Source organism: Falco cherrug, chromosome 11 (assembly GCF_023634085.1).
Source record: "Falco cherrug isolate bFalChe1 chromosome 11, bFalChe1.pri, whole genome shotgun sequence".
Taxonomy (NCBI): domain Eukaryota; kingdom Metazoa; phylum Chordata; class Aves; order Falconiformes; family Falconidae; genus Falco; species Falco cherrug.
In genome coordinates this window covers 33,163,624-33,187,236 of record NC_073707.1, presented here as the reverse complement: position 1 = coordinate 33,187,236, position 23,613 = coordinate 33,163,624, and the positions used below count along the sequence as shown (strand labels likewise).

The following is a 23,613-nucleotide window of genomic DNA, read 5'->3' as shown; positions in this document are numbered from 1 at the left end:
CCAGCAGAGTAGTTCCCAAACAGGAGCAGATTAAATCTGCCACCTGGGACAGAGAAGTGGGAGCTGTTGGGTGGAAATGATGGGAAGAGGTGTTATGGCTAGGAATTCTCACCCTGTGGGAATCTAGGTCTGGACATAAAGGTGGATTGCTAGATATTCTCATGGTATTTGTGCTTTTTATCTACTTAAAATATGCAAGAAAATATTCAACAGTCAGTTTTTACTTTGCAGCTTTATTTTGGAGCTTTAAAATCAATGCTGTAGAATTCAACTTCCCCTCATGGTTTCCTTTAGACAAAAAAATAGTAGGGGCATCAAAAAAGTTATCTACTACTACAGGTCTTTTGGTTTAAATAAATTATTAAAAATGCAACTGTCAGAATCAATTCCTGGAAGCATGATTTGGTTTGGGGGATCTGAAGAAAGGTCTTGAATACAAAAGCTTGTCCGACTGTTCCCCCTCAACTCCAACTCTTCCTGCCTTACTTTGTCACAGCCAGGACAATCCCACAGGCCACCCAGTCCAGTCTGTGGTGGTCTGTTTTTTTTTCTAAATACCAGGGGGGTTATATTCTTTTTGCAGCTGGCCAGTGGAAGATAGGACAGCACTCCTGCGGACAGTCTATATTGAAAAGGATTTGGGAGGGTAGAGCTAGGGAATCTCAACAGCCTCTACAAAGGTACCACACCTTTCCCTCTTACCTGGCAATTTCATCTGAAGAAAAAATGAATGAAATATCCTCTGCTCTGTGCCAGCAGTCAAACCCCCGTAGCGCTTTGTCTTCCAGCTCCTGCAGGCGGTTGCTGTCGGGCTGTGGCTGGTGCAGGGCGCAGCATGGCCCCCGCAGCCCCGCCAGCTCCGCATTGCAGGCTGCCTGCTCTCTGCCGCGGCCGGGGGACTGTATGCTCCACCCCAAGCAGACCTGGATGGTTCCAAGTAATTAGCTTGTATCTTTTCTAATTGTTTCTATTGCCTTTGTTTAGGGCATGATCCTGAGGAGTGGGGAGCACCTGTTATTCTCAGGCCCAGTTAATTGCTTCTGGCGATCCTGTTTGATAGCTGTAGGTTTATTGGCTTTCCTCCAAGCTTGCTTAACTAAAGCTACTGATCAGAACAGTATGTTGAGCTACGGATGTGTACTCAAGCATTTTCAGATCTCATTTAATTTCTGAGGCTTAACAGGATTTGTCAGGCCAAGTCATTTTCACCAAGATGAGTGACAATCACGAAGGACGTAGAGGAGGGCTCATTAGAGCAGCAAATTCAGAATTATGCATAAAGTAGCAATAACTGGTCCCACTAAATTCCCTCAGCGCTTTGACACCAAATAGCTCTCCTAATTGAATGTCAGAAGGGAGCATTTTTTGCTTGTCTTTCCAAGCAGAAAATGATCAAATGTCCACCAAGCAGGACCAGGCAATTATTTTGCAGTCCCCACTGCCATCTATTGCAAAAGCACTCTCCAAGTGCAAGGACAGAGTGCAGATTTCTCTGGCAGCCTTCACTCTTTATGTAGGCTGGAGATGTCATACTAACATTTTTCTCAACCTGAGTGAAGACTGAAAGGCTGTTATTGAAAATGAGACAAAGTATTTATGATGAAGCTCCTGGCTCTTGGAAGTACACATCAGCATGTAAACTTTATACACAGTCTTACAAAGCTTAAAGTACTTGTCCTGTGTTCAACAGGCTGCTGGGCTGGGGTTTATCTTCATCTGCAGTTGCAGGTTATATGTCTGTCATGTATGATCCTTCTTACACTCAGCTTTAATGGGAAAAATCTTTAAGACTAGTGTTTTACTTGCTGATTTTTATATACTGTGCAAAGGTATTTCCCAAACCAATGAGATGAAATAAACAGAAGATACATTTTACATTGCCCAAATCACCATATTGCCTCATTCTTACTGTTACACAACCTACAGCTTTCTTCCTAGTGAATGAAATATCTTTTTATCAAAGGCCAAGCACCATCTGCACTGTCTGATCAGATGGACAGCCCCTACTCCTGGGAAGCCTGTGAATGTATTCTTCCGGTCACTACATTTTCTGCAGAAACAGAGTAAGAATTTGGCTCTGGTGCTACAAATGGGAGGTTTTCTATCTTCCATAATTTCTGGTTTTCACTGGGCATGAATGGAAGATTGAATTTATGTATTTAAATCCACCTGGCATTTATTGACCCTCTCCTTTCCTCCCCTGAGGCATTCCAGCTATAAGGATGCGAGCGGGTTGCCTGATGTAAACAAAGATTAATTGATACTGGTGAACTTCTTCACAATGCAAACTGTGAAGCAGCTGAACCACAAAGTCCTGTTTAGAAGTTAAGTCAGGCTGTCATGATGTTTAATTTTTCTTTACACAAGAGGTTGTTTTCAATCTTAAACCTCGTACTTTTAGCTAACTTCCCATTACATTTCTTTTTTTTTGGTGGGGGGGGGGCAGGGGGGGAGGGGCGGGGAGCGTTCATCAGCCGAGTAATGTTTGAATGTTAGACGTGTGTACAACTCTCCATCAATTTTCCATCAATACAAACTCAATGCTCTTCAGTTAAAAATATTAGGTCCCTTTTTCCAGCAATGTAAACTCCAGCCTAATTGCACAAGAAAAGGATTCTGTCTATTTGTTTCCATCTTATCTTTTGGCATTTTGGTTGAATACTCTGAAATACATTATGCAGAGGTGAAAGCTCAAATGGTGACATTTTTTGGAAAAGCTGTGATGTGAAACCAAGATGTGGTGCATACAATGGTGAGGGTGCATACAATAACACTGCTGCTGCTGTGTCCAGCAACCCACAGACCTGCTCTCTGGTGAGGATGAGTTCAGAAGAGAACTGCAGTTACTAGATGTGAATTGTAGTTCTTCTAATTGACTGTTTGGCATTCATCTGTATTACAGCAAATTTATAGTTTACAAAATTCTTGAACCTAAGAGTCTCGCTTCTGTTCTGAGAAGGAAATCTTTTTCTACTGATGAAACAGACTCCAAGAAAAAGGACCATTTAGAAAGACTTCTTCACATTTATTTCTTGGAGGAGTTTTCTAAGAATAAGGCTAATGATTTATCATCTTCCCGACTCAAAAATGAAAGCAGGCATTGTTTGTTAAATAGGAGGATACAGAATCTTTAGTCTCTTTTTTTTTTTTTATTATTCTACAAACTGTTTTAATAAAGCTGGCAAGGAGGGAAATAAATGAGGCAGACAATTCAGTTTTATGCATATTGACTAAAAATGAGTAACGGCTGGAGATCCACCAAGCCAGCCGGGGACAGGGACCAAAGGATTGATAAATGATGTAGTGTTATGTATGACCTGGTACAGGCAGAGTCAAATCTCTGCTGATGAATTCTAGTAATGATACACAGCCTATAATTACCAAGCAATACAAGTAATGAGAGCAGAAAGGCAATAACAAACAGGAGAGTATGGAGAAATACTTCAGGTTCCAGCTCTTAAAATAACACATGTCTCTTAATTCCAGCTACTTGGCTGTCCAGCTTCTGCAGTTCTGTGCCCTAGAGTGAGGCAGTTTTTCAATGGACTCCCTCTACAGCTGTGGTTTTGACTGGTTTTGTATAGGTAGAGATCTGTAAATGAAAAAAGAAGGTAGCAGAAAGAAGCTTAGATTGCGATACTGTGTTGGTTTTGTTGCAGTTAAACTGCTCAAAACGGCTGCCTGAGCTGTGTGTGTCCCCACGTACGACTCACACAACGAAGTGAGCTGCGATCTGGATGTATTTGCAAATAGTTTAGCCTACGTATAAATTTCAGTCTACAAATGGCGTGGATTTAACGCTGGTGAACAGTATTTGCTGACAACACTGATGCCAAAGGAGGAGTGGTGCCTGCAGGGCAGGATCATACAGCTGCTCTGCTGGGCTGGTGGGTCTCTCCGCCGAGCCGAAGGGGTCCTGCTGCTGCTGGGCTGAGCCCCCAGCCCAATGCTCCCTTGGAACTGGAGCGTGTCTCTTAGAAGAAAAATGGCCTAACTATGCATAACATAACAAAACAGAGCATAATTATTGCCAGTGTAGAAGAACTGTCACAATCCACTTTTTTTCAGTGGACAACTTCTCTTGTTTCTTTAGTATGTATCTTATTTTCATCTAAATTTCCTGGGCAGAAGAGCTTGCCATGTGCTCAGCAGTCCCGAACAGACCCCTGCACTGTCCCCTGAAGGCAGCCTGCGAAGAGTTCCCTGCTTTTTTTGTTGCTTTTTCCACAGGAAGGAGCCAGGGAACAACAAAGAGATGCAGTATTGCAAACTCATCACAGGCATTGGGTGATGTTTATAGAAATATTTTTTCTGGACGAAGATTGATGAGGAGAAGAAAAAGGCCCATCTGCCAACACTGAGATGTTTCTTAAATTTACATGTACTTCTCCAACTGATTTGGGATATCTACAGTTTTTACAAAAGAACAAATGCATTTTGGCACATCTGATTTAATGCTTTAAATTTTTTTAGTTTTAAATCAGACTGTTTAGCTTGGCTTGTAGCACTTCTTCTAATTTTTCATAATTTTCAACAAATTAAAAGTAACATTAGAATAGGAACAATACCATCTGTCACCTCATCTTCCTTAAAATTAGATCTGTGGTTCATTTTGGTTGAAGAACTCCCCCCGAGCTTTATTTGTCAGCTTCTTTCATAAGCTAGAGACATGCCTATGAAAGGTGTACTTATGTGTAAAACTGTCTGTCATGTCTTTGATACTGATTTGACTGCAGTTTGTTGATTCAGAGAGTTAATAAATAGCTCAAAATTATTGTACCAGATCTTCGTGACATGTCATTAGCTGAACCAAGAACAAAGGTGGAAACTCTAGTGACGCTACTGTAGTTTAAAAAGCTAAAGCTACGGAATACCAACAATATTGACTTTTGTTGAAGCACAGTTCCTTTGTCTGAAATACTTTTGTGGCTTATTTTCTAAAAAAAGCCTTTGTCTTTAACAATATGGTAAATATTTGTTGGGAGTTGGGTGAGCTGGATCATGTCCCAGTGCATTTGAAAATAATGAGAGATGCATTCTGTATCCTGGAAACTTCCTCTGAAGATTTGAACTCCTTATGTAGGTCCTCTCAATGTTTTTCTCCTTTTAAGTAGGCCTTTTGTTCCTGTTATACTGCTGTTAAAATATGTCTTCTCAGAAGTTCACAAATAACATGGTCTGTCTGAAATGCTGCTGCTTTTTCATTTGTGGAAAGATGCTAATTAATCAGAATGTGCTTGTTCCAGCCATAAATACATCCTTGCCAATATACGCTGTCAATGGTAAGCCATTTAGATGACATAAATTGGTTTCACTCATTTCATATCATGCAATGTGGCACCTGAAGTGCTAGGACACCAGCTGCTCTCTGGAGATAGGAAAGACATACGCATTTCTAATTTTTATTTCAATTTTTTTTTTAAGTGTAGACAACCAGGTAAAATAGCTTTACATTTCAATACCATTTTCCTCTTTGTTCCAGTGTTGCAAGGCAGCACTGCTGGATTTTGTTTTTTGTTTTTGTTCAAGGGAGTAGGAAGCCAATGACTGCTTGCAAATTAGAGACCCCATTTGGCTGCATGTTTTGTTTCATTAGACTGTTTGGAGAACATAATTAGCTGTTGAGCCAGAATGAAGCTGTATATCTCCAACCATACTTAATCAAAAAATGTGCCTTGGTTGCTATTCAGTTTTTTGGTTTTAATGTGAGGTTGTCTGTATCGTGCAATTTCAGTATCTGCAGGGTTTCCTTATTTTATTTTTTAAATCTCAGGTTTTTCTTTTGACAGTCACACCACAAATGTTCTGTAAGAACCAAGGGTGACTGGAGCAGCTTGGATGGCATTCCCAGGACCCTCGGAGGGGTGCTTTTACACTGGCTGTAGGCTTTACAAAGTTCTCTTCATCAAAGTTAATGGAAGCAGAACTGGGGAAAGCTGCATCCCTTGAAACACCTTTCTATCTCTTATTTCCAGTCATATTAATCAGGACTCTCATAAATGAGACAGCACTCTGAAAAAGTCCTGGAGAACTGACAACCTGTGACAGTTGTATTTATGGATCTTACTGACCAACACAAAAAATTCTGTCTTTGCAGTACAATCCTAGAAATACACATGAAACAACAGAGACATTTACTGTTGTATTTCACTGCCTTGATTCTCCTTGAGCTGTGCCGCTATAGCAGAGAACAACAAACTGGGGATGGGGGAGAATGTTGATTTCCTTTTTTGCTGTGTCATCTGCTTCACAAACAAATCACCATCTTTTTGTTTGTGGCTCCGTAAAGCTCCTTTGTCCAGCACAGCGTATTTTGCCTGGGTTTAGCTGTAGGTGCCCTGGCTGCTCTCGGAGCAGACATGGTGTTCGTAGTGTCCACGTGTGCTTTGGCAGCTGCTGCCAGACACACAGCAGCAGGAGAGGGACAGAGAATGCGAGTTCTTGTTGCTGTGGCCTTAGTTTGGATCTGATGGATGCTCTTTATCTTTGCCTTTTCTAATAGGCATGCTTTCTGGCAGCTTTATTTTTAATGTTATATAAAACAGACATGTTTCTGCTGGGGGAAATAAAATGAAGGCACCCTCAGTACACTCACGGGGTAGCAAGAACCAAATGGAAAATTTGTTGCTGGCTGCAGGATCAGGCCCTGGCTCTATACTAATAAATTTTGTCAAAGAAAACAGCTGAAAGATGTATTTTCCAGGTTTATGTAAAGAATATTTTGTTGTAAGCTGTCTTCTCAGTATTAGTTAAATTATCAGCCAGTTCTTTACTGTTGACATTGTGTTTTGTGTATGGTAGGACAGCCTACTGGTTGCGCGTTGTGTATGCGCACAAAGATGGAATTCTTATTAGACAGCTTGATTATAATCAGTTTCCTAGAAAGAAAACAACTTTCCTGAAAAGCCTTGGTTTATTCTAGTGTCTCTCAGTATCTCTGAGAAATGGATTTCCTGTCTGTGTGCTATTCCATGGATGCCCTATCTGAAAATTCTTGGACCTTGTATATAGACACCCCCACAGCTGAGACTCACTGGCATGGATTCTGGAAAATGGACACCTGGTGACTATTCCAAGAACACTTGTGACTCTGGAACCACAGTCGGTAGTAATTTGTTTTTATAAGACACTTATTATGACAATAATATTAGTAAAATGCAGGTGTTCTGGCCAGATGCCCTCACACAGCCACCCCTCAGTGGGAAAATCATCACTGTGGTTGCTGTGACCCCCTCCGTGGCTGTATATAACCCGTCCCTATAAACCAGTGAGGCTGCTCTCCAGAAGCAGTTTGGGTTTTGCTGCGAATGCTGCTGACTTCCAGGGCATCGTCCTACAAAATGGAGAAAGCATTTAGCAATCAGAAGGCGCTTGCTGGCAGGTCCTGCCCATTTGAATGCTGTCCTTGGTCTTTTTCTTCAGTGGTCATAACTTACAGCATCTTCTTCATCCCAAGTGTCCAGGAAAACAAAAATGTTTAAGAAAACAAACAAACAAACATGAAACACTTTGTCCAAGACCTGCTATTTTACATGCTATTTTACTGTTGGCATTCTGAAGAGGAGGTGTGCCCTCTTGGACCCTTATTTCTAGCCTAAAAATAATGATTTTTGTTGCCTTTGTTCCCACATTCAAGATCATAACCTCTTTGAGTTATTGCTGTCAGTTTTGAGACAAAATGTGATATACCATAATTCCTCTTCTATGCACCCAGCACTGTGGCCACCTTTCCTTCTTTCTTCTAATATTTGTTAAACTGAAGAACATTCTTTTTTTTAAAGCTTGATCTTTACAAGTGTAACTCTGCTTGGGTTTTGGCATCCTCACAGTATCACTTCACTTCGCAACACCTCCAGCACTTTTATTGTCATCATTCATTGTCTGGTGAGTTCTTTCTTTCATTCTTCATAGCTCTCTCCTTTCTCTATGTGTCTGTCTTCATCCTGGCCGGCCAGTCAGTCAGCCAGGCTCTGCAGCCCTCGCCAACAGCTCTCCCCTGCCAAGCTCCCCTTTTCAGAAGAAAGTTAGAAAGCATTTTTTTGCATCTTGGACTAGAATATAAAAAAATGTGGAGTTTCCTCCACATTTAAATCCCTTACCTGCTGAGTTCACTCAGTACTCCTTAAAAATTTTACCTTATGAAATATTTAATTACAGGCATGTGCTTGCTTATTTGCTTAATTAACTTTTCGTTTAAATGCACAATCTGCTCATGATCAGGATTAATGCTACTTTTCCCTTGTGATTATGTTTCTATAGACGATGACTCTTAGGATGCACCTGCAGTTCCCGAGGTTTCTGTACAGCATCTTCATCCACTCTTCTGCCACATCTTAATTCTTCTCTCATTTATTTTCTAGATGCATTTTTAATCCTCTGATTTTCTCCCCTGTGAGCTCTGTCAGAGCTCATTTCACACATAAATAACTTCTGTTAGGTATCCTTCATGGCTAATGCGTGTCCCACAGCTTCTATGTTCAGTTGACTGTGTTTTCTCCTCCATTTACAGAGCTATATTGCATCCCTGCTTTAGTAAATACCATGATTTCTCCTCAGTGTTTGCTATTTTTGCATTGAAAAGAAGGATAAAAGTCCAACAAACTCTTCTGTTACTGCTAATTCTTTCTTCAACTTCCGTAATTCCTGGACTTCTGCCTAGCTCAGATGTCCCTTGCTGTGCCCTGCCTTTGGCTATGTAGTCCATCGGCAGCACTGGAAGGCTCCCCACACCCTCTGCCTCTCACCCAGCCTAGCCCCGAGCAGGTCTGCAGGCTGCGGGCTCCAGCACACCACAGCCGCTGTACATCGCCACTAAGCAATCCAGTCCGATGCGCTTACTGGCCTCCCTCTGCTGTGGCCAAGGATTTCCCTGCAAGAGCGAGCTCTTGCCAACTCCTCCTTCGGTGACAGCAGCAGAAGCAGGTGCTGCGGTGCTGGTGCCAGGCTGTGTTAGCGAATGCCGCGGTGCAGGCTTGGTGTGGGCAGGTTTGCTACAAACTAACTGCATCTGCAGTGCTTGCCTGACACTGTTTTTCCATACGCAAATGGTGATGTTTCCAGCATACTTCAGACACAAACAGGAAAACCTTCCTTCCGGACGTGGTAAATAACATTACCTCATCTTCTGATACTATTCTTTACAATGGTGTTTTATTATAATGGGATGTCAGACACAATGCCAAGAGGTTAAGGACCTCAATCCAAGGTCTGTGAGCCGCGGAGAACGGGGAGGCGTATCCACACCATCACTGCACTGCAAGTCAGGAATCTGGCTAGGGATCTTAAGGGCCATAAGCATGAAGCATCAGGCTTGGCAGAGAAGGCTGGTCCTTTTTAAAGGAATAACAGCAGAGGATTAGTGTTCTACAGCCTGTGCATCTATGTAATACACCTTATTATGTTATTCTGAAAATGTCTAGGTTTTGGCAGTTTTAATAACTTAATTTTCTTAATTCTTATAGACTTCCACTAAGGAGATTGTGAGATTGCTTGTAGTCATGTAAATGAAAAATACTTTTTAAATATATGAAGTTTAATTTTTTATCATTAGGCTGTGCGTCAGGTCAGGAGCTAATCTGACAGGATGTTAAAAATGCTAAATGCCTAATGAAATGGAAATATTTTATATGTTTTGGAGGATATACAGACCTTAGTGACCTAATCTTGAAGTCCTTAGTCTGTGTTTATTGTACTTATAGTGCTGATTCTCGTGTCTTGTCCAACCAGATCCTTTCAAGCTGATCTGTTCCCCCCTTTTTACAGGTTTCAGTAGGAGGATCTTGCCTAAACTGCCTTCAGAAATCAGGTGGTGAACAATTGACTAAATGGGTTCAGATCACTTGCAGAGGCCTAGGTATCAGGGGAAGAGTCAAGTGCTGCTGCTGGTGAAGATGGCACCGTGTCAGCAAGTGTTTCCTGGGCACTGGGTCCAACTCTGTGCTGATGTCTTGCCCCTACTCGTGGATGGAGAATCATAGAATCACAGACTGGTTTGTGTCGACAGGGCCCTTAAAGCCCACCTAGCTCCAGCCCCCTGCCCCGGGCAGGGCCACCTCCCCCCAGCCCAGGTTGCCCAGAGCCCCGTCCAGCCTGGCCTTGAGCCCTGCCAGGGACGGGGCACCCACAGCTGCTCTGGGCAGCCTGGGCCAGCGCCTCCCACCCCCACAGTAAAAAAAAATTAAAAAAATAAATCTCTCCCTGTGTTGGGGTTTCCCTGGAAGGCGAACCAAGCTGACTAACAGCACATCTAGGTGATTTCCAATAGGTTTCTTTGCTAAATGGAAATTCCACTTTACCACTAAAACTGAGACAATTAGTATCTCACATCCCACAGAAATGTCCGTGCATTCTGCTGCCTGGGTCATGTGGGTTTTGAAGGCAAAATCTGAAGGAATAAGGAGTCAGAAGTAGGACTGGCTGTGCCTCAGCCCGTGTGTTAACAGCCTTTTTGTTAAGGCACTCCGGAATTCAACACTGCATTATCTACCAGTCGTGCAAGTAACTGTTCAGTCCATAGGGTTTGAAAAACCAAAATAGAACCAGGTTTTGTGAAGTATTTGGAGCCTGTACCCCTAATAAACCTTTTAAATAAACATTTTTATCTAGTGACTCTTTAGCATAGGCCTCATAAATATATTTACAGTCCCTACTGAACCTCAAGGGAAGGACCAGAAGCACTAAACCCGAGCCTGTGTTTTCTCCCTGTTTTAGCTCATGCTGGAGGTGAAAAGCCAGGGCTGCCTTACTATCTCACTGAGACCTCTTACAAAGGAACCCCATTTAGATCTCAACAAACCTCTGTCTTGACCACAAATAAGAATGCTCAGTGGTACTTAAAGCTTGATCTAGGTTGTATCAAATGCCTACAATTCTATGCATCAGTAGGTAAATCTGAAGCCTCTTATTATCAGGAGTGATAATGGCACAGAGTACATTACAGAACAGGCAGCTGTTAAGATCCTGCAGGTATTGGGAGTGCTGTGTCCTGCAAAGCCATCTCTTTGTCACAGGTGATCTGCCCACGTTCCTGCGCCACACCAGGAAATGAGAAGACGGCGAGGGCATCCCAGGGGTCTGGCTCTCCTTTTCCCCCTGCAGCACACATAAAGAAATACCTTCATGGATTTACGGCAATACATTCTTGAGCTGTGACCCGGTGAGAGGAGATGGTTCCAGAGTAGTCAGCCTACTTTCTAAAGTTGAATAAGGTCAGTTTAACAAATAGGTGCTCATGAAGTATCATGTTTTAATTATAGATATGTTTTATTGAAAATACATGTAAATCCTATGCAACCTTTCAAGTCTATGCAATGTAGCCTGGCACTTCCCGCTTGCCTTCCACGCAACCCCTCCTTGCAGCAATTTGACGTGCATCCCTTTAAGCTGACACCAGTGGGAGTTCCTGGGGAATAACTGGCACTGAGCAGGTTTGTGCTGAGCTGAATGGAATCTCCTGGTGCAGCAAGGAGCTTCCTTCTGCTGTCACTGCCCTTCTGCAAGATGTGCCGTGGACTTCCAAGGGGGAAGGACAAAACCCAAATGGTTTTTATTTTCTTTTTAATCAAATTTTATCAAAAATTTCCTCAAATTAATGTCCTTTAATCAGATGTAGTAAACCAAACAAATGGCAGTTTCTGGGGAGCAGAACCAACAACCTTCTGTGGTGTCACACGAGCAGCACTGTCCTGACTGCACTGAGAGCAAACCAGGAGGGAAGGGTTACAGGGTGGAGGGATGTGGGGGGAGTATTTTTGTGAATTTAGTGCCAGAGGCCCATGTGCCAAACTACTTAGTATATAATCCTAGCTCCTATGGACTCAGTAACAAAATTGCTCCTGTTGATTTCTGTAGGACCAGGATTTTACTGTTTGTGTTTTGCTTGAAGTAATGGCCTTTGATCCAGCCTAGGTGAGTGTTTGTAACCAAACTTTAATTTTGTCAGGTATTTCTTGACAGAACACTTCTCAAAATTTGTTAAGCATTTCATCACCTAAACCTTATACTTCACCTCCCAGAGGTAAATGATGAGGGTTTTGTATTTAGGAGGCAAGGTGGCACAACAGTACAAAATGTCAGCAAATGAATCTCTTGGTTAATGAGCGAGCCTTGATGATTTTTGTGACTTTGTATATACTTACACTATACTTTAATGCCTGGCAGTAGACTGAATCTTACTTTTGGATATATGTCTAATTTAAAAGAATGCTTTTTAGATTTTGCTTTTGTAGTGTTACCATATGTAGACATGGTTGCAGTGCTGGGGAGGGACACAGGTAGGCACGCTCGTACACCCACTCCTACACAAGTTTCTTTTTGTGCCATCTCTTTGGTGACATTTATGGGCTGTACTGTGCTGCTACAGTTTCCTATAAAATAACCTTAACAATTGGAAGAACAGAAGGGGAACAAATGACATAGAAAGCAGCAAGCAGCAAGCACAGGCTGCCTCATTGGTTTTTTCAGTTTTAATTATTGCTCAAAGCAAAAGTCATGATGTTGAAAATTGAGACCTCAGAAGTCTTGCAACTGAATGTAGCAAAAAAGATTTTATTTTAAGTAAGGCCTGTTTAATTGTTTTTAAAATGTTGTAAAGGTTATAAAAGTCTCTAGACAATAATACTCTTTATTATGCTTAAATCTTTATGGAAAAATCTTCCACTTTAAACTTAATAAAAGCCAAGCATATCTTAATAAAAAGGAGTATATAAGGCAGGAAGAAAAAACCTAGTTTGCTAATATTCTAGATCACCGTATAACAGAACATTCTCCTTTATTCAAATTCCTGCTTCAGTGTAAAAGGGATCCGGTGGAGCACAACACAAGAATAATACATCTACAAAGGATTACTTTTATTAGAAATAACAGTTTAAGAAAGCTTATTGTCCCTTTTATGAGACTAAAAATGAAATTATTTGTAGCACTTCTCATTTTCAGATTAGAAAGCATTTTAATAGAGATTTTGTCTGTTTGGAATAAAAAAAAGTAATTAAGCCCCAATATTTCTAGTAATCTATTTCCAACATTTGAAATGAAACAAACTTTTTTCCCCATTGAAAAAGTGGTGTGTAAGTAGCAATAGATTTATCTGAAATACCTTACGCTTCCTGTGAAGTCTCAAAACTGTAGACATACTTTTTAAAAATTCATAGATTATTTAAAAAAATTCCAAATAAAGTTTCTATTGCTGATTCTTATAAAGCTAAAATGTCTATTCCCATCATAAGAATTTCAAATTATAATTAGCACAGTGTGCTAATTGTAAAAAGTGTGGTGATTCTTTTTTTGTTGTTGTTGTTGTATCATTTAATTTAAATGATGTTGACTTAAAATCCTGCTGAGAAAGATTCTAATTTGTTATGGCTCTTTAAGTCTGTAATATAAAAAAGCCTTAAGGATGTGTGTAAGAGAGAGGAGTTTTACAAAAATTGTGGTTGCTTCTGGAGTGCTTGTGCATTTACACGTAAAGGAAAATTATATTAAGTTTATTGTATTATTGCAAATAATTTTAGTATTATTGGAAATAATCCTTCATGCGTGAAACTGGTTTACGACTGCTTTATTCTTGAGACATAAAAGAAAATCAGTATGAACAAAAGGTCTTAAATTTCTTTTATAATGACATGTATAGTTGATTTATGTGTGATTCATCAGGAAATACTAGCTCATGGTTCAAATTAAGTTTAAAATTATTTAGGACTAAGAACAGTTTAATGCATACAGAAATTTCTTGAAACTAAAGAACCTAGTAGTCACAGATAAAGCAATATACCAACCAGAGAAAATATATTAGGAATCAATTGCAAATCCAATTCTTTCAAAGAAAACATTGTTCTTATCAGCTCAAAATTGTCAGCTTAGAAGAATATTGAATCCATACTTTGGGCTTTTGCCAAAATCAGTTCAGATGCATGTTTGGAAGCAGGAAGACTGGGCCAGATGACATGCAGAAGTTCCTTCCCAACTTGACTTTTCTGTGATTCTAAATTCTGATGGCTAATACCAGAATTGCATCTCCCAGGAGTTGTTTTTTATGATGATGAATGTCTGGAACTAAAAGTTGGATGCACTGGAATGCTGCGTAAAGGTTAGGAAGCTGAGGGTGACCTACTATAAAACAATCACACAACCAATCCCCTGCATCTTGCAACACGTCAGTCACTTGTCATTGTAAAGCTTTGTTGTGACTTTAGAGTGGGACACTGGCACAGCCTCAACCCTTGCCTTGAATGGCTGACCAGGGGTTTAAAGAAGAGCAGGAAATTATTTATTTATTTATTTGTTTATTCATTCATTCATTCATCCATTCATTCATCCATTTATTTATTTATTTATTTTAAAGATCCTTTGGAGTCAGACCTCTTTGCCTAGCATATGCTGCATCAAGGCCCTGGACAAATGGATTTGAGCATTCAGCTGGCATCTTGCTTGCCAGTCACCCAACCTGCCTGTGAGAACACTGAGACTGTGGAGTGGCTGGTCAGTGATTGCTTTTTTACACTGGATGTAAGGAAGCATTTCTTTACTGAGAGGGTGGTCAAACCCTGGAACGGGCTTCCTGGAGAGGTGATTGATGCCCCACGCCTGTCAGTGTGTTAGAGGCATTCGGACAATGCCCTTAATGCCATGGTTCAAGTTTTGGTCGGCCCTGAAGTGGTTGGACTGTGTGATTGTTGTAGATCCCTTCCAACTTCTGCTCTGCTCTGCTCTGTTCTGCTCTGTTCTATTCTGTCTTTCCTTAAGTGATACCTAGCTAAGTTAAGGGAGACACATTCATGTTTAATTCCATCACTAAATACTACTTTCCAACATGTATGTGGGCTTGTGAACGTCCATGCTTTGCAGCCTTTCTCCTGCCTTCAGTGGTGTGACTGTCAAATGAGTGCATGGAACAACTACAGCAGATGGGTCCAGGCTGTGAAAATATAGACTTATGATTTGAGCACTGGTAGCAGGACGTGGAGCACTGTCCTCATTCTTCTGCTGGTCCTTACTTGTTATAAGTGATAAAAATTGAAATTCTCATCACTGTATGCTCAGCCTGAAAAATTATTCTTGTATGAAGCAACATTCAAGGACTACTACGCTCTTTTCAGGTGTAGTAGTAAAATGTATATGTGTTTAAAGTCATATCAGTACTTATTAAGCATATCAGCAAAATTATTTTCTTTGCCTCCTGAAAGTTTCATGGAAGAATCACTAAAGTACTCTTGACTTGTAAAGCAAATAGTAGGCAAAAACATTTTACACAGATCTTCAGGGGTCAAAAATATTTTATTTTTCTATTTCAGAGTAGTGTAATCAAGAAGTGAAACCATTTATAGTTCTAGTGCTTGTAAGGCAGGATTTACTAGTAGCTGGGAATATAAATTAAAAAGAAAGTTAATGTTACACAGGCCTAGTTTTAACAAATTCAATACAGGGATGTGATAAATATTGTTGGGAACCTTTTGTGTTGCTAGAGATAATAGTGAGACTGGCACAGAGCTTTAAAAAGTACAACTTAACATAAATCTTCTTTGGCCTCTAGAAATGTCTCAGTTTTGTAAAAAGGAAATAGCATGCCAGTCAATAGAGAACACCTCAGCTACACTAAACTGTTAGGAAACATTGCTGTCCTTGAAGAAATGCCTGAAAAGTGTAGAATGCTATTCACACATATGGTTATGGGAAAAATAAAGATGGCTTATGGGAAGGAATGCGTAGTAGACTAAAATAATGTTTAAGACAAGAACAGAAAAAAGAAATGGCATTTGTTTTAGCATAGGGTTTATTAGGTGTTACATTAAACTTTGGCAGACTATCATGCTACTCTAAACATCTCAGAAGGGGCTGAAGATAAAACTTGAGGACTGATGGAGACTATTTGGAAGGCTAAACGTAGTTGAAATGAGGGACAAAATTCCTAAAAATGCTTTCAATGTATAAAAGCCTATTCCAGACAGATTCATTCTACCAAAATTGCTAGTGAAGACAGCTAGGCAATAGTCAAAGATTTTAGCTACAGACTTACTGAATCAGCCTGCTGGTCTATACATTTGACTTTCAACTAATTCTCAAGTAATGTCTCTGGCTAATTGTTTCTTTTCCATTCTTTGTCTCCTTTCAGAGCATTCTGTGGGGGCTGAAGGAGGGTGACAGAGGCTGTTTGGATGGGAGGTGGAACCAGCTGGTGCTGCAGGATGTGGAATCCCCTCCCAATTGCCCTCCAGCTGGCTCTGTGCTGTACCAACACCTAACGGTGCCCTTGAGGACACATCATGCAATAACTGAATGCCTTCACCGAGCAATAAACAAACTCAGGAAAGCAGCTGATCCAATAATGTATGTTAAACAGCATAAAAAAGTGGAAGAGGAACTGCAAGTCAGTTTAAAATCAACAATTCCTTGGGAAGTACCATGACAGGATCTGCTGTAGCTGTTTCCCTTGATTAAATATATATGAAGCATTTAGTATAGCTGATGGAAACAGCTCAGCAGTAGAGACACCCAAACATTGTACCTCTTTTTCCTCTGGTCTGTTTCAAATTCCAAATGAAATGAAATGTGAGTGTCTGAAGATTAGAATATGCTATACTTCCATCTCTGCCTGACTCCCATGCCTATGAATATGAAGGCAAAAATCATACAATGCATCCTCAGAGAATCTGTCTCTGGATAGATTTCTTTTTTATGTGAACAGTTTGTTCAACAAAAAAGTTGGGTTAACTAGAGTTTGTCTGAGAAATATTTTTAAAAACTAACATTTAATTTAAATGGTTTTCAATTAAACATTTTTATATTTTCTTTCAGAGACTGAACTGAATTTAAGAAAAAAAATTCAAATAGTAAAAAATTTATTTGATAGAAACTGAAGCTTTTTTTCCTGTTTTCCTGATGAAACTAAGAGGGTTCATTGTGGAGTTTTCTTTGCCTTTAAACATTTGCTCCCCACACCTATGCTGGAACATAAAGAATGGGAACACAGGTATCATGTGGAGGTGGCTGTCATTCCTGCCCTATGAGCAACCACACTTGCTAAGAGTAGGGATTTGGAGAGTGTGTATGCATTAGTGTGTAATTTAATCTTTTTTATTACTTTACTTTGCAGTACTTCACAAGTCAGGAAATAAAGGGTAAGGCATAATCAGCAAACAGAATCTTGCTGGTTCTTTGGAGGAAGTAGAGAAGCCACAATAGAGAAGGGCACAAACCCAAAAAATTTTGCAGCTACATTTGGGTGCACTGGAAGGAGAGAGATGGTAGGGACAAGATTCACATAGGAAGCAAGCTGCAGGGAATGAGGCAAAAAATTAACACAGTGTGGATCATTTTGGCAATAAAGTTTAGGAGGAAAAATTTTTGAGAGATGATGTTAAAGAATAAGGGTGGGAATTAGCTAATGCCTAGTTGTAAAAAGAAATGGAGACAGTGGAGTCATAGCTGATTAAGAGGTTCCGAACTCAGGTCAGGAAAAGGTCAGCGGGTGTTAACAGAGACCGAGGGTGGGAGAGCAGGAGGTGAGCCGAGACAAAATAGTGGACTGGGGGTCAGGCTGAGAAGCAATGGGATTTTGGGTCACAACTGAATGGAGAATGAGTAATTTGAAGAAGGGAAGTGGAAAAGAAGATTAAGACATAAATCTGGATCCTTCAGTGATCTGCGCAAGAAGTGAAACAAAGAGAAGTAAATTCAAAGTAAAGAAATGCGGGAGGCACAGAAATGTGTAGTGGGGCAGTGTGCAACTGCTCCAGAACAGGGTGAGCCACAGAAGCCTAACAGAAGTGAATTTTAAAAATGTATTTCCTTAATTTTATTTCATATTAAGCAGAGAAAGGATTCTCAACATTCTTCACTTTCATTTTACCAAAAAAAGTTATTTTTTGGTCCAGATAAATATCGTAAAAGCGTAGAGAACAAGATTCTCAGAATGCACTTAAGAGGTTTGGGGTTTTTTTTGATGGTAGTTACCTGTTTAAGTGTGTGTTGAATGAGACCAAGTTAGGAGGAAGGTGGTTTGTTCTCAGGCTTGTTCTGCACAAAATTCTCACTCATACCAATCCTGCATGAGTGTATGTTAATATTTAAAATAGTTGGATCACCGATAGTCATGTCACTGGTAATGGTAAGTATAGAAAAAGCTGTTCTGAGGTCTTTGCAGAATGCAGCCATAAGCATGAGGTGGTACATGTAGCTGTGCTGCAAGCTCCTGAGACAGGTAGGAAGGAAGAATGCAAAAAGGTACCTGCCAAAAGCTTGGGGTTTGTACCTAGTACTTTCTGACAGTTTCAGCTAAAGTAACAGGACATTGAAATTTAATTCATCACACATTTGTTTTACATTTTTAAAAAGTGTGGGTTTTTATTATTTTTTTTTCCCAGGGAAATACATCAATTTTATGAAGACAGGAAGGGGAAGTAGCTACCAGAAACTTCCAGCAGTTAACAAAAAAAAGTGTGTGGGGGGTTAAATACAAAGATCGATCAAGTTCATCAGGGATAACTCTAAAGTAGTGGTGGTTTTAAATCCATAAGACACAAAACCAACTATGCTTGGTAACAGAAAAAGAAAATTCCCTTATATGTTGGTTAATTATTACAAAAAATACCAGGGATTAAAAAGTGTCTGTGATATTTCAAGTTTTTTTTCAACATCAGGGTTGTTGTAGTCCCCATACACAAGACCAGCTGCCCTCACACTTGACTCCTGTAGGAGTGATCCCTTCAAAGTTAATGGGGTTTGACTCTTGAAATCTGCATAAAATGAAGAATAACTGAAAACTCTTTCTGCACCTTGAGGTTTAAGTTCATACTGCTGTTATGTTTATTTGTTTAATATAAAAAACTGCAAACAATTGTGGTCCCAGCTGCAAAGAGCACAGTGTTTAAGGGCCTGTGATTCTATAGACATGCCTGCATCTGTTTTATTATTGCTTCTACTAACTTAAGCCCTGATCCTATGTGTTAACATAGCTTTTGCAACACCATCACATGTATTTATCTTTAGGCCAAGCAGTTACTGTTAGAAGTAATGCAGTGACAGTTATTTACAATTATATAGCACACTGGTTGATTTTACAGCTATGCCTTGATGCTCCATGTGATCTGTATACCCAGCAAATAGGTTTTCTTCAGATTTCTTTATGGCAAGACTGATCAAAGACTGAGGCATGTCTGTGTTTTGTTTTGAGCTCTGGCATCACAGACAGTGTGCTTCAGCTGACAGTGCAGGCTGCTGTGATAGCCTTTAGGCACTGCACCACTGATGATGTCCAAGCGTAGGAACTACTGAAAGCAAATTCTGCAACATCGCTGTGGGTAAGTGGATTAAGGAAACAGAGATTGGAGGAAGTTGTTACTAACGTTCTGTGATAGGGGAAACATTTGTTTTAGTGCAATTAAGATAAGCTAGAAGCAATAAAATTAATGATCCTGTGGTGATCTAATGAGGAAAAGTGTGAGAAGATCTGTCTAATAAAAAAAGGGAACTGCATGTTTTGTGAAGAGCAGTTACCACTTCCAGATTTGTGCATGCTCTAGTTCTCTGTGTATTTATTAGCAGAGCACCTTAATAGATCACCACCATAAAATGCTGCAATTTATTCCTCTTGTAACCTTTATCTTGGTGGAAGGAAGGCTGTGGTTTTCAGTCTGGGGCAGGATCCACCCTCATTTTCCATCCATCTCTGCTACAGACAGACCAATATATAAGCAGGTTCCTACATAGGAAACAGAAAAGATAGCTGCAAAAACCTAACCTCGGTCTTTAATCTTAAATATATTCAGTATCAATTTGACTGCGATACCACAGTTTGTATGCAGTGTTGGTTCCCATTCAAGGTGCGTGTGGCACTTCAGACAGCTAGGCTGTAGCTGGTGTTTACACAAGAAAATTGACCTGAGGAATTGTTGTGGCATAATTTTATTGTGAGATCAGTGCCATGATAACCTCTTCCCTCTCCCAGCAGACTTCCTGCACTTGAGGAAAACTTATCACTTTTGTGTAATTAAAGTTAACTATTTACCAGTGGAAGTATATCAGAGTCAGTATGCGTAAACAACATGGTTCCGTTTCTCAGATTTACTCATGTGGAGGAGGAAAGTTTTAAAAACCCAGAGGAAAATCCAAATAAAATTTTAGCTTGCCAGGTAATGAAACACAATTATCTTGGTGTTTGTGAAATTTATTTTACAAGATACACATGGTATTGTGAACTGAAGCTGAGGCAGATTAAAGACCTTTATTCAGACAGGCTGGGACAGCAGCTTGCTCAACACTGGCCCAGGCTTGTTTCCTCTGACTGGCTATCACACAACTCAGAGACTCACAGAAACAGCTTGTTAGTACTTAGCAATACTTCGCGCTCTCTGATAACATTTTAATTCAGTCAGAAACCTGTATGCAGCTTTGGCTTTCGTTGTGGAAAGGACCAGAAGTGCTCCCGCCCTGCCCCGCCACTGAGCCCTGTCAGGGCCGCAGGGTGCAGGGAGGTGGGACAGGCGGCCATGAGAGTGCTGGGTTCTGATTGGCCTGGGTTCCCACCCAGCATGCTGATTGGCGCTCGCTGCTGCCTCTGGAAGGTTCCACGCAGGCGGGCACTGAGGCGGCAGCGATCCCCTGCCCCTGTGAGGCGGGATGGGCTGTGAGGAGCCAGCTGTGGGTGGTTACAGGAGCCTGGCTCAAGGGCAGCTGCCTGGTTGCCCTCCTCATCCACAAGCACCTTCCTTCAGGCCGTGTGCTGCTTCATAACAGAGACAAAGCATGCCAGCTCCGATGGTTAGATTTTTTACTACTGAATTGTCACAAAAAGTAGACGAGCTATGAGGGTTGTTACTTCTCTTCAGGTAATGAAAATTGTGGTTATCTCTTACCTGGTTGTGAGGTACCTTTGTTGGCTACCTCATACTGAGGGATTATCCACTGTCTTGCAGTGTGCTGGAAGCTGGGATTTCGGTGGCGGCTTAAAATGGGGGGTGTGTGTATCTAAATAACGGGGTGAGTGCTTTTCTGTAGGATTATCTTTGTATTTTATTCATTAATCTCAATTTTTGCAATTCATGTCAATTATAGGAGATGTATGCTGTAATTGGTATAAGTTACACAATTTATAGATGGCGTTAAGACCTAGGGTTCTTCTCACAGGTCTCATTTGACTTAGAACTTTGTCCTTATTAGGTATAACTCAAGGTAAGAGAATTGGGGAGCTTACTATGAAATTTAGGTTCAGAGTTCCATGAAATAGAAGAGTTTGATCTTTGGACTAGGGAAATGAGTGGGAATGCAGCAACGCAGGCTCCTTCTTCTTTCACAGCTTGACATAATTGAGAGACTATGCAGGCATCCTTATCCAGAGTAGGTAAAGAGGTTTTTGTCCTCAGCTACTTCCCATACCCTTCTGCAGGTGGTTACTCTGTCTAAACATCACTGGCCTTCAGCTGGTATTACTGTTTGCTGAATCTGCAGCAGAGAAAATTAGCCAAATATTACTGCCTCTATCCTGTTCAAATAATTTTGCTTAATCATATTATCAAAACTGCCTTGGGAAACGTGGTGATGAACCTCGCTGAGCAGTTACCTGTTGAAGTGCTGCCACTGCTTGCTAGGTAAAAGGCTTTTGGTTACCAGGTACCACTGGAGAAATAGATCGCTTTTAGGAAAGACTCGCTGAAGAAAGGCTTCTGGATGCCTCTGCCCTCCTTGATCTGTATGTTTGCTTATTTTGCATGTTGGCCAACTCAAGAATGTATATTTATCTGTCATTCAAAGTAATTCTGTAACTAATGTCATTTTAGCTATGTTCCTTTCACAGAAAGAATGTTTAACACATCGATAGCCAAGGTAATTAAAGAGATCAAGCTTTCTGTCTCACAGTTTCTAATTATTTTGGGAAGTAGGAACTCTAGGAAATAGCTGACCTGTCCTAGTAATTGTGAGAAGTGTTGACTTTTTAGGGTCAGGTGCAGATGTCTGTGTGGCTCTGCCTTTATTCCTAGTAGTTGTGGCTACAGGTGTGCCTGGAAGGTGAACAGCTGTATTGTGCAGTACTTCAACTCATGTTCCTGGCCATGCCAGTTTGGTGCAGCTTTCCCTTCTGTTTTTTTTGCTGTTCTTTGCATTTTTTACATTAATCTTTTGAGATAGTCTACAAAGCAATATGTGAAATTAGGCAATTTCAATTAATTACATTGAATGTTAGAGAAAATATTGGAAACATTTCTGGGACACACTTTATTTAATATCAGAAGTTTCACTGGAAACAAGAATTATACTTACTCAGCCAGGAGATCCCAAAAAGTACTGTGTGATCTTACATCAAAACAATAGTTCTAAATACCTTGAAAGGAAGATAATAAATTGCCTTGGAGAAACATTAATCCCAAGCAAAAGAAATACTCTGAGTTACTTGTTCTCACAATTAAAAATAAATGGAATGAAGAGGCTATGTCTATTTAAATCCTTTGCTAGGAACTGTTTGCTTCCATCTACAACAGAACATGCCTGAAGAACTGGGTTCTGCTTACATAGTGTGTATAGAAGCATTTTGGAAGAGAGGCTAGTCACCAGCAATTAACACTGGTGTTTGTGTACTTTTCTCACAGCTTTAACAAGCAGATAGAGATAGGCAAGACAATATAAAAATATGCATTCTGTTTACCAACTAAAAACACTCAGAGCTATTAATGGTTTACTGTTACTATGTAGAGTCCTTGCTTTAATTTCTGCAGTTTGCTGTACCAAAAAATAATAGTATTGTAATAACACAAAAGACCTTGCAGGACTTGAAAGCTGACTGAATAATCATAATTCTGTTGGAAACCTTACTGTACTTACAATATCATGCCACATACTTACCGCTTTTACTTCAGAGTGCAATACTTGATGAATTTAAAAAAATTGTTTATTTAAATTCCATCAAATGAAAGTTGTGGACACAGAAAATTTTCACACCTTATGTTTCTAATGAGTTCCAAAGTAAACTGCACTCTCAACCCCACCACAATTTATGTGTGTGCCCTTCTGCAGTCTAATTTACTGAGTGTTTTTCCACCATAGAAAAATAAATAAGTTCAAGGAATGTATGTAAAAAGCAAGCTCCAAATATGGTAAACAAAGTTGTGGAGACATAATAACTTCTCCATAAGGTTGTAACTCTTTGAAAATTCTCTTGATGAGTTTCTGTAAATGAGCTCGTTTCATGGAATTGTTGTTGGGGATAAAACTGAGAGCGAGACTGATATAAGGCTTCATATTTGCTTAAGTTAGGCTTCTTGGGAGAAGCCAGGGCTTAGTGCAGCATGCCATTCATCTTCTCTTGCTGGTAGCTTGCTCAAGGAGCTCACTGTTGCAGAATGGAAAGCACTAGTAGTATTTAGGCAAGTGAACTTGCCAGTCATGAGGACAACTGACTTGTTTGGTCATCATTTATGCTTTAAATTTTTTATTCTTCCTGTATTTCTCTAGTATTAGGCATTGACAAGAGGAGAAACAACTAAGATGTGAAATTGAAGGGGAAGGAAGATAAATTCTTGTTTGGGAGAGTCTTAGTTTTTTGTTTGGTTGGTTTTTTTTAAGTTGTTATGCATTAGCACAGTGTTGTAGTGTTTGTGCTGCAAATGCTGCAGGAAACCATTCAAACTT

At 40.2% G+C, this 23,613-nt stretch overlaps 1 long non-coding RNA gene across 1 annotated transcript; it reads left to right on the top strand.

The window, feature by feature from the left end:
- Positions 1-2,468: 2,468 nt before the first annotated feature.
- On the top strand, positions 2,469-21,905 carry LOC114016100 (uncharacterized). The gene is made up of 4 exons (XR_003560384.2): positions 2,469-11,207; positions 11,851-11,907; positions 14,339-14,502; positions 16,106-21,905. It is a non-coding gene; the product is annotated as an uncharacterized LOC114016100 (long non-coding RNA).
- Positions 21,906-23,613: the final 1,708 nt, after the last annotated feature.